The following is a 12,820-nucleotide window of genomic DNA, read 5'->3' on the forward strand; positions in this document are numbered from 1 at the left end:
GACTAATATGGCAATGTCGAAAACTTTTTGGACCCACATGTGACAAATGAAATCTTTGGACTAAACTGACAAAACTACCCAAACCACAGGGACTAAAATGGCATTTTACTCATATGAAAATTTTAAATTTTGTGTTTTACTTAATATTTGAACCATTAATGGTATTAGATTTTAACTAGAAACATCTAGGGCACTCCGGAACGAGCTGGAATACCCTGGAAGATTTCAAAACACCCAAGAACTCTCCGGATTAACCCAGAACTATCTGGAACACTGCAATGCAACCTGGCCAAGTCTAAGACAATCCAGAAGACCCAAGAACACTCCTAAACATGCTACACACCTCTAGAAAAGTGTGGAGGCATCAAGAACTCTCTAGATCTTGCTAGAGATGTTAGACTAGATCTTTGTATGAAGAATAGTATAGATCATTCTAGATGTAGAGTAATTTAGACCATGAAAACTAGTATATAGAACTTAGATGGCTCATTTGTAGTTACCTCCAAAAATCACCTTATAAAGCTCTTTGTAACATTTCTTATAGCAATACAATTATTCCGTATATTTGTAATCAAGTCTTCTCTTGTTAAATACCAACATTATTGACCTGTTAAGGCTTACTTAGATCTAATCTAAGGCCGCACGTGAGTCTAAAGAACTATGTGACAAGTGGAATCAGAGCCAAAACAATTCAAGGGATGGCAAAATAAAGTATCGCGATTGCAGATAAAGGTCGTGGTCGGGACGTGTCTCGACAAGGAGTGAAGAAAGATCAAGGTGGGTCCAAAGAGATGTTGATCTGTTTGGATGAAGAGTTATAGATCCGGAATCATCCATAACCAAGTTGAAAGCAATAGTCGAGGAGACCCATGGTGCACTAGATTGTTTGGGTTCACAATTGGCCGACCTAAATGATTATTTGCATAGAGCTTTCAACGCATAAGGTGGCGATATAAAACACGAGCTCAGTGCCTTCATAAAAATAGTCTTGAGCGAGACTGCGAAGATACGCAATGAAATGGATAGGGGGTACCCACTTATAGCAAACGCTTCAAAGACGTTAGCACTGATATGGGCTCGTGCAAGGTTTAAAAGAAAGGAATCGAGCCTTGAGGCGTTTTCCCTTCGCCTCACTAGGCGTAAGCCTCAAGGCGAACCGAGGCGTAAGCCCAAGGCAGAATTCAAAAAATGAATATAAAATTATATATCTTATAAAAAAATAAAAGGGGAATTGGCCTGTAATAATCCCACCTAAGCCTTATTGGCCATTATTAATCCCACCTCAGAATATTCCCGCCACCAGTCCCACCTTTCACCTATTTTTCCTACAATGGTCCCCCGTTAAAAAAACTTAACGGAGTTAAGCTTTTTTCCAAATTAGAAACAGATTTTTAGGGTTTTTGATCAAAACGATGATACGAGTCCATTGATGTAAAATTTACTTCGAAATGGTGCTCCAAGTGACTTGATTTTGGTTAATTGGAAATTTAAACACCCGAATTGAAGCGCCGTTTTCATCGTTTGGAGCACCGTTTCGAGGCAAGTTTTACATCAATGGACTCGTATCGTCGTTCTAATAAAAAGCCCTAAAAAATTTGTTTGTAATTTGGAAAGAAGCTTAACTCCATTAAGTTTTTTTAACGGGGGACCATTGTAGGAAAAATAGGTGAAAGGTGGGACTGGTGGGGGGAATATTCTGAGGTGGGATTATTAATGGCCAATAAGGTCTAGGTGGGATTATTACAGGCCAATTTCCTAAAATAAAATTATAATAGGTTTGAACCGGTTCGGTTATGCATTTACAATTCACAGAGAGAGTAACTTATTTGATTTATAAACAAACATGTAAAGAGTTTAATAATTATCAATTCAACAACAAACTGGTTTGGTTATAAATTACATAAACATAGAATCCATATATAGAAACTCTTAAGATTTATCAACAATAATTCAATTGATAATAGGCTTGAACAATTCACATTATCAATTTACAAAGAAAGTATGTTTTACTTATCAAAATATTATCATGGAAATAGTAATTTACAATAAAATAGCAGTTACTCTGATTTCCTAGACCCTCTTCTTCAAACTTATTCTGACACATGGTGGTGATGGCCATATAGAACCAGACATCCATTAATCACATAACTCTAGAATACTGATAAAACTAAATCCAGATCTTAGGTAATTCAATTTATAATAAGTTTGAAAATTTCACAGAGAAACTTATTTTTGATTTTATAAACATGTAACAGTTTTATAATTATTAATTCAAAAATCTATTTTGTCAGCAGTGACATCACCAGAAGAGGTATGATAATTGATCTGATGGTTACTGAAGCTTAGCTTTAATCGCGACAGACATCGCGTCTTCTGTTGAAATGTTTCCTACAATATAAGCAGTTGAATACGAAATACGGATTATAAATAATAGATACCATTAGATTAGATCTGGCGATCAAAAATACATGAACAGGCATGAGGATTGAATACGCGTAGAGGTAGCGACAATGGTGATGTGGCGATTGATCGAATAGATGCGAATTTAGATACTACTCATTTCCACACGCTTTCATCTGTTGATCTTGATCTGAACGGTTTTTAGTTTTTTAATCTATGACGGTTACTTGGGGAGAGAGAAGAACACCCTGGTTATCTTTTTAATTAAAACTAACTAGGGTTTCCCCTGGCAAGTGTTTGTGTGAGTAGTTATTTTGTTGTTAACTAATACGTGACATATTATCAAAATTTATTTGTATGATTTGTGATGTGTGTTAGATATCTTCGCTTATGTATATACTAGGTTAGTTCCCCGTGTGTTACACGGGTTGAACAATTTAAACTTTATAATAAATATTTCTTGTAAATGCAAATCAAAGACGGAGACATTTATATACTAAATTGACATAAATGATTTAATATAAAGATGATGTATGTTAGTATTATAAAATTCATCAAAAAACATGTAATCAAACTGTCGTTGAAAATAATACAAAAATAAATATATTATATAATACTTATCATTGTATTTACGTATTACATTACATTTATGTAATGAGAAATAAAATGTTACAATTATAATTCGCATATTACCAAAAGTAATTTGAATCCAAAGAATATTCACATAGTTCATAAATATCTATATATTTATTTGTACACAAAATTACATCTTTTATTCATAACTTTACTATCTCTATCTAGAATTAGTAGTTTACCTGTCTCTACTTGTAATTATTAATAATGCCAGATACAATTGACTATGGGTGAATCCTAAAAACAAACCAACATTGGATAGTGACTGACATTGGCTTAGACAGATAGTGGAAGTGGAGATCTATGGATATATGGTCACAATGCAACATAACAAAATTAGGTGTTGATAGCAAAAACGGCCACTGCTTATGCACATTCCTAGACTGGCTCGTAGACTTTTCTGGTAACTTGATTAAAATCTCATACACAAATATATCAATATCAGAAAGGTAAAATAATAATAATAATGTTAGCAATTATAAATAATACAAATAGCAGTGATAATAATGATATTAATAAAAAAATATTACTTTTTGTCATACATATACATTAATAGTTATACTAAAATATATAATATTTATGTATAACAATAGTCATACAAACACCAACGTAATCTATGATTATACAAACACCAACGTAATCTATGATTTAGATAACAACTACATATTAGTTCTTCAACACATCTATCCTTTAAAAAAAAACGCAAAAGAAACAATCATAAACAATAACAATAACATAATAAATAAATAAAAGTTGATAAATATAGTTTAAATAAAATAATAATTATCTATAATTAAATAATAGTAGATGGTCTAGAATAATGACAAGTGTCCTTTTATTGGTTTCTTTTATTATATAGTATAAAATAGATTTATTCAACTTGTGTAATACACGGGTTATAACCTAGTTTTATTATATAGTATAGATATATATATCGTAAAAGTTTAACAAAAATTTTCTAGAAAACAAAATTAGTTGTTATTTATTTTTCTTTTATCTTTAATCTAAGATATTATGAATTTATTTATTAAAATTAGTTTGAATCTACATGCGTCTAAAGTAGTAAATCACCCAACCCCATGTTTTCCAATAAGTGAATTGACGGAATCATATATAATCAAAACTGATAAATATTATTATTATTATTAATATTATTATTATTATTAGTATTATTAATAATTTTTATCAATTAAATGAGAGAACGACAAGTGTCCCAAAACAGATTTCTTTTATTATATAGTATAGATATAGATTTTAGTAAGGAATAAATATATCTATATATATTCTAAAATTTAGTTATATGTTCTATTTTAAAACCAAAATTTATGGTTGTTTTAAATGCATCATCCTATAAAAATCCTATTAATTGCATTTAATTTATATTAAATAAATAAGAGATAAGATAAAAAATAAAATAAAATAATTATATATCAATAATCATTAAAATTAATATCATCAATAACACATTATACTAAATAATATATAATAGATAAAGGTAGATTAGTTTAAAGTTAACTTTGATCTTAATTTGTTTTAATAATTGGTTTAAAGATAATTATTCCAAACTTATGATTATTCTATAAAATGATCTTTGACAAGGTAACCATAAATTTAAATTTCGAAGTAACTAATATATTAAAAGTAGCTCAAATATAATTCGTAATAAAAACACAACAATATATTTTCAAAGAAAACATATAATAAAAAAATAGGTAAAGGGATCCAAATGATATCAAATATTAAGAACTTATCCATGATATTAGTATCAGAATTAATAGATTAAGATAAAATTTAAACCGAAAGATCATAAGTATCATAAAAATATCATTAAATTAAAGTTAAAAAGTAAAGAAAAGAATTATTATTATAATATTAAAATAATAAAAATATATAAAAAACTATATATATTATTAAAATATTAAAATTACTATTTGTACCGATACCAAACAAGACCGTACCGGTATTTTCGATACCAGTACCGGTTGACACCAAGCTTATCCCACCCCGTGATACTAAAAAATCATTAAATTAAAGTTAAACAGTAAAAAAAGGAATTATTATTATAATATTAAAATAATAAAAGTATTAAAATAACTATATATATATATATATATATTCTAATATATTATTAACAAGATTTTGGCTAAATTAATTAGATTATTATAAATAATAATAATAATAATTTACAAATAAAACAACACAATTTGCAACAAAGCAATGCATGAAACACCATATTAACATATAGTACAGTACATTAATGCTAGAACCTAATCTATACTATATTATAAAGCATTTCATAAGGATACCAACCAAATTTAAGTAATTACAATCTTTTATACTTATGGTACAACAACTTAATGATGTTAGTAAGGGGTGAAATGGTCTTTCTACATTAATATTAAAAAATAAAAAAAATAATTATCTATATTTATATCTATCTATCTATACTATATTATAAAGCATTTCATAAGGATACCAACCAAATTTAAGTAATTACAATCTTTTATACTTATGGTACAACAACTTAATGATGTTAGTAAGGGGTGAAATGATCTTTCTACATTAATATTAAAAAACTAAAAAAATAATTAAATGAGAATATAATCACAATTAATTATAATAATACAATAATAAGTTCGGTTCTTAAATGCAATTAATAAACGAAACATATTGGGATAAACCGCAAAAGCACTCCAAAGGTCCAATTTCAATCAATATGTAATAAATTTGACCGATTAAGGAATCTCCTATCATTGCTATAAATTCACCATTTCACTCAACATCAACTCCTTTGTCTACTATTGTGCGAGTTAGAGTCGAAAAGAAAGAGATAAGAAAGAGATAAGTTGATATGAAATTTATTTATCTTGGTGGAAAGGTGTGTTCTTTTATACCCATTTCAACATTTATTCGAAAAAACTTTGGTTTGTTTCTTAAAATATTCAAATAGGATAACAGTTTTCTTTTACATAATCTATGAGTTTATATTAATGTTTTATTATGTTTTTGGTGATTTAGGGGTTTTTTTTTCAAATTATGATTTTATATTACATATAAAGTATACACACAGGTTATTGGATACAAAAAGACAGACACTTCATACTTCATCAAGGTACCCTTGCATGACTATAGTATCTGGAACCATTTACCAATGTATTGTTTAATTGTTCATAAATTTATAGTCTTTTTCCTTTTGCAGCTTCATGTATATGGAGGTGTAAAAGGGTGGGTACGAGAAAAGTTATTCATTTGGAGATAGACATTTATTTGGCCTATTGGTATTTCCTTTTTTAATTTCTACTTTACTATTTTTTTTAAACATATGATGCTTTTGTGTGATTTAATTGATACTATATATAGGCAATATAGATGCAGAGGAAATATTCGAGGAGGTATTGTTTGACAGGATTGGGCAGCAAACTTTAACGGCTCGGATGTTTTCAACCCGCGCAAAAGATTTAAATTGATTGCGTTTATCTATACTATTGTATAAAGCATTTCACAAGGGTTCCAACCAAATTTAAATAATTGCAACATATTATGCTTATAGTACAACAACTCAATGAAGTTAGTAAAGGGAATTAGTCTTTCTACATGAGTATAAATTGATAAATACAATTAAATTGATAACTTTATAAATTAAGTATTGTTAAATACTTGATAAAGAATTAAATCATTTGACTTAGTTGAACATCATCACCTTCCTCATATTTACATTGCTTTTCCATTTCAAGTTCTCCGTAACCGATTACTTGATTGAATTTTATAATTAAGTCATTATTATTTGGTTTAGTAATTGCTAAACATCATACAAATAAGGTTACAACCTTTTTTGCAATTTTATCAGATAGTTGATGAACATCATATGAAATAAAAATAAAAATAAATAATAATAATAATAATTAAATATAAAAAAACTTAATCAACGTTATTATGAATTTAATTATAACTATAAATGGTTTTAAAACTTAAAAGATGCTAACCAATTAGAAACGAAAATTACTAAAAGGTAATTTCATGGGGTATTATTATCTATAATACCTAATAATTGCAACAATAATGATTAAATAATGAACTTAATATGGTTTAAAACTCAAAAGAATGCTCTTTGCATCTTACCTCAAGTCTCATGGAATAAGGTTTAAATGATAACCATTGCATAATTAGGAACCACTTTTTAGCCCTTGGATCGTATTTTGATGGTTGAGACCTTTAAGTGCAATATCTATATCTCTAAGATGAAGATAATGTATGGTAATGAAGATTTGGAGCAGCAAGAGGTAAAAACAGCCCGAATTTTTCCTTTTATAAATTCGATCCGATTCGTGAGTGTTAGTGTGTGTGTTTATATTGATTAGGGTTTCATCAAATGCAATGTGAGGGTTTCCAATCGGTGTTTATACAAATAATATAGAACCCAATTTTTATGTATGTGTATGTAGTGTGTAGTATGGGGTCTTGCTTACCTCATTCAAGGAATAACAATGAAAGACAGGGGTCATTGATTTCGAAAAACTCCGCCCCTTTGTTCGCCTTCTTCCTGATTTTAAGTTACGGTGAGTCAATTTCCTTTTTTCTGATTCTAATCGATTAAGAACTATACGTGATTAACCAACGAATTGTGGTAGATTTTATGTTTCTATTGCAGTATTTGGATTGAATTGACTGTTGCAATTTAATAATCGTCAGTTATAGTTCGTTTTTTGAATATAGAGAAACACTGACTTATTTAAGGTGCTTGATTTGGGTGAATAGTAGCAATATAAACTGCTATTGTAATTTGGTGTGATATTCAATTCAATATCAGCAACCTAATCAAATTGTTCCCTAAACATAGAGTAAATGTGTTCACCAGCAAGGTAATAATATGTACTAATTTTCAATTATAAGAGACTTATAATAAGGAAATATAGCTATTAGGTTATGTCAAAGTAAGCATAGTTTATAAAGAATATGTTGCAGAATAAAGTTAATACAACATTTTAGTAATAAATAATAAACTGCTTTCTTATCTATAAAAGGGAACAAAACCTGCAATTTGACTTTTAGATGTCAAAACTGAATTTATATGTATATGTGTATGTAGTATAATATATATATTTAACATCTATTTTACACCATCTAAAACAATGAAAAAGAAAAAATAAAAATAAAAAAATTTGACAACTGTGACGTCTTTTGAAGAGGGTTGAGAAACCACACGTCCATAGAATTGAAGTTTTGTGAGACCACATGTGGTGGGGCGCAAACCTCTCTCAAAGCGTCTTAAAAACGCGGGAGAACACTGTACCCTCGGGCGTTTTGGGCCTTTTTTTGACTGGTAGTGCTACCACAAAGCATCATTAGCTAATTATTATTTACTACTCATTTAATTAAACTAGAGGGTAGGCCCGTGCGATGCACGGCATGACCAACAGTTACTGTCCTTCATTTTGTTGTGCGTTCGGGGAAAATGTTTATGTATGGATAAAAGATAATTAGCCAAAAGACAATGTAAGAGAAGCCAAACAAAACGTGATAAGAGCTTGTACCATAAGCTGGTCACACAAAATTTAAGGCGTGCATAGCACAGGAAACTACCAACCAAATTTAAGTAATTACAATCTTTTATACTTATGGTACAACAACTTAATGATGTTAGTAAGGGGTGAAATGGTCTTTCTACATTAATATCAAAAAAATAAAAAAAATAATTAAATGAGAATATAATCACAATTAATTATAATAATACAATAATAAGTTCGGTTCTTAAATGCAATTAATAAACGAAACCTATTGGGATAAACCGCAAAAGCACTCCAAAGGTCCAATTTCAATCAATATGTAATAAATTTGACCGATTAAGGAATCTCCTATCATTGCTATAAATTCACCATTTCACTCAACATCAACTCCTTTGTCTACTATTGTGCGAGTTAGAGTCGAAAAGAAAGAGATAAGTTGATATGAAATTTATTTATCTTGGTGGAAAGGTGTGTTCTTTTATACCCATTGTCTAGAATAATGACAAGTGTCCTTTTATTGATTTCTTTTATTATATAGTATAAAATAGATTTATTCAACTTGTGTAATACACGGGTTATAACCTAGTTTTATTATATAGTATAGATATATATATCGTAAAAGTTTAACAAAAATTTTCTAGAAAACAAAATTAGTTGTTATTTATTTTTCTTTTATCTTTAATCTAAGATATTATGAATTTATTTATTAAAATTAGTTTGAATCTACATGCGTCTAAAGTAGTAAATCACCCAACCCCATGTTTTCCAATAAGTGAATTGACGGAATCACATATAATCAAAACTGATAAATATTATTATTATTATTATTAATATTATTATTATTATTAGTATTATTAATAATTTTAATCAATTAAATGAGAGAACGACAAGTGTCCCAAAACAGATTTCTTTTATTATATAGTATAGATATAGATTTTAGTAAGGAATAAATATATTAATATTAAATTTAAGTACATTTCTCTATTTAGATATCTTGGAAAGTATAATACATTATCGTTTACCATGATTCAATTTAAGTTCATTTCTCTATTAGGATGGGAAGTATACTACATTGTCGTTTACCATATTTCATTGAATCGCATATGTTTTGTTTATTGTATACACTTTATTATTGTTAAAGTTATAGTAGTTATATACACAATAAAATATGATACAAATTTTGAGTCTAGCTCAAAGATATGGTAAGAATTTCTAGTTAATACCAATATAATTTATCTATCATATATAATAAATAAAAATAATTATGGGTCAAGTGTCTTTTCTTTTGATTTGGGGGATGAGAATTGTGTTTTGGCATGCATAGTTGTAACACCATTCATCACTTTTCATTAACAATTCACGTTTGGAAACTCTAGCCCCCCAAGAATGTAACCGCAAAGGGCCAAGCAACTTACGACCGAGTTAACATACCACCACCTGCACCAAGAAGACGACTGCCAAGGGGCCAAGCTATTAACTTTAAAAGTTCTCTTTTGTCAAAAGTGGTTTCAAAATAAGTTTTTTTGTTTGGATTAGCTTTTGTGGTGGGGAAATAGTAAACTAACAAAAAAAGATATGATAAGTTTTTATTTTTAGTTGTTATTCTAAAGGATGTGGTTAGATTTGTAATTTTATGTTCAAAAAGTCAAAAGCCATTTAAGAAACCAAGTTTTTATATCTTTTGAAGAACAACTTTTTACTCCTTAAAAAGCCAAAATAAAAAACATTTTTGTCAATGACAAACATTTTTTTAACTTATTAACTTTTTAAAAAAAAACAATAAGTTATTTTCAAACTCAATCTCAAACACCTTTTTAAGAGACATGACTCCCTTCTTTAATATGGATGGTGGTTTGTGTAGTGAACTCAAGTTGATACTACAGAGTGATAATCGAATTAGGGCAATTGAAAGCGTGTATTACTATTTCACTAAATCGAATTATACAGAAGAATCATAACAGAAGGAGATGAGATATCAAATACAGAACAAGATGGGGTGAGAACAATCACTACTTATTAACATATTTCATTCATAACCCCTACGTCCGTTATCTATTTCCTTATAACCTGCTGTGATGAACCCCTCACCATCCCTTTAACTTGTTGGGCCTCTTGGGCTGGGCTACCTAACTGGTTCCCTTGGTTTAGATCCATTAGGTTCACAACAGTTTGTTAATCATCACTCCATGATTAACATGATGATATGAAGATTTGACACCATATGAAAATTTTAAAGTTTGTGTTTTACTTGATATTTGAACCATTAATGGTATTTAGATTTTAATTTGAGCATTATTTTCACTTTTAACATGTTAAATATTATTAAATCAAGTGATGATGATGTGTTGAAACATATTCAATCAAACATATAGGTTATGATTTGTTATTACTACTACCTTGGCTCGTTCTATTTTTAATATTGAAGATGGACTGGGCTTGTATTCTTTGCTGGGCTTGGATGCTGGACACGTAAGATAGCTGGGCCTTTTATAAGTATTTTCTTTTCCTGTCATCAAAAGTTTAATTTTAACATTTTTTTTAACTTTTCTATCACTAAAAGTTTACATTTTCCATTTCAACAATTAAGTAGATTTAAATTAAAAGTATTATTTTATTGTTGTTCATTAAAAGTTTACATTTTCTATTTCAACAATTAAGTAGATTTAAATTAAAAGTATTATTTTATTGTTGTAATTTTTTATAGAGTAAATTACTGTTTTGGTCCTTGTAGTTTAGACAGTTTAACCATTTCAGCCCAAAAAGGAATTTTTAACATATCAGAACCCAAGGTTGCATTTTTTAACGGTTTTGGCTCCTGACACTAACTCTGTTAGTTTTTTGTAGTTAATTGTAAGGGTAATTAGGTCATTATATACCTTAGGGACTGTTTTTGATAATTATTAAGTTCTTTTAATATTCAATTACTCAAGTTTTAATGACCTAATTACCCTTACTCAATAGATAATTGCATTAATAATCTCTTAAATATTTAAAAAGCTTTGTAATTATTAAAAACAACCCCTAAGGTATATAATGACCTAATTACCCTTGCACTTAACTGCAAAAAAGTAACCATGTTAGTGTCAGGGGCCAAAACCGTTATAAAATGCAACCTCAGGGTGTGATATGTTAAAGGATTCATTTTTTAGGCTGAAATGGTTAAACTAATTAACCATGGAGCCAAAACAATAATTTACTATTTTTTATATTTAAAAGCATGTTAGTGGTTCAACTTCCAGTAAGAGTATGGGTGTTTTCATTGCCATTATAATTAGGCTAGTGAAGCTGAGTAATACGAGCCAAACACACATTTAAAGCCATCAATACTACAATAGCAATTGTTGTTAACACAATTGCGCTAGTTGATATTGTGTCGCTCACGTTTGGTTGTTTTCGCAACAAAGTGCTTATAGCTTACTGGAGATGGACCTATCGACAATGGTCGATCCTCTAAGAAAGCTCAAGAAATCAAAGAGACGTCTCAATCGATAAGCACATGATCTTGTCCCTCATCATTGATTAGCACGACTAATGGTAGTCCTCGTTGGAAAGTTGTCGATGGCTAAAGGGATAAAGGCTGGTGTTTTTTTGTTTTTTTGTATTTGACTTTTGTATCTTTTTGTCACAGTTAAACCAATTTTTTTAATACAAACCCTAATTAAAATATAACATCAAAAAAGAATTTACAGCATCAAATAATTCAGTTGGTCCTAGATGGTCCTAGATGGTCCTAGATGAAATAAAATGGATTATGTTGGCCTTTAAAAAAACATCAAATAATTCATTTATCCTCTCAAAATCACCCTTACTAAAATTTTTACACATGTTCAAATTTGTTAAATACAACAAATTTACACATGCGTAAATGAGAAACTTACACATGTGTAAATTTTCAATATTGACGAACACATGTAAATTTAAACGTGTAAATTTAATTTCTAATATTATATTCGAATAATAATGATAAGTGTAAATTTGTTTTTGACTAAGTTCTCGTGGTTTTTTCATTCATTCTCATGGGTCTGTTTGAGATGAATTTCGAGGTAAGTTTTACATCAATCGACTCGTATCCTCGTTCTGATCAAAAGCCCTAAAACATCGGTTTGTAATTCAGAAAAAAAACTTAACTCCGTTAAGCTATTTTAACGGCAGATTGTTTTACAAAAAAAAATTGACCAGTTTGGATTATTATTGGCCAATAACTGACTTGGGTTTGTTATCGGCCAAATTGAGTTAGGTGGGATTATTTATTTCCAATTTGCCTTAAAAATGATATATAAATA

This window comes from Helianthus annuus, chromosome 4 (genome assembly GCF_002127325.2).
Source record: "Helianthus annuus cultivar XRQ/B chromosome 4, HanXRQr2.0-SUNRISE, whole genome shotgun sequence".
NCBI lineage: Eukaryota > Viridiplantae > Streptophyta > Magnoliopsida > Asterales > Asteraceae > Helianthus > Helianthus annuus.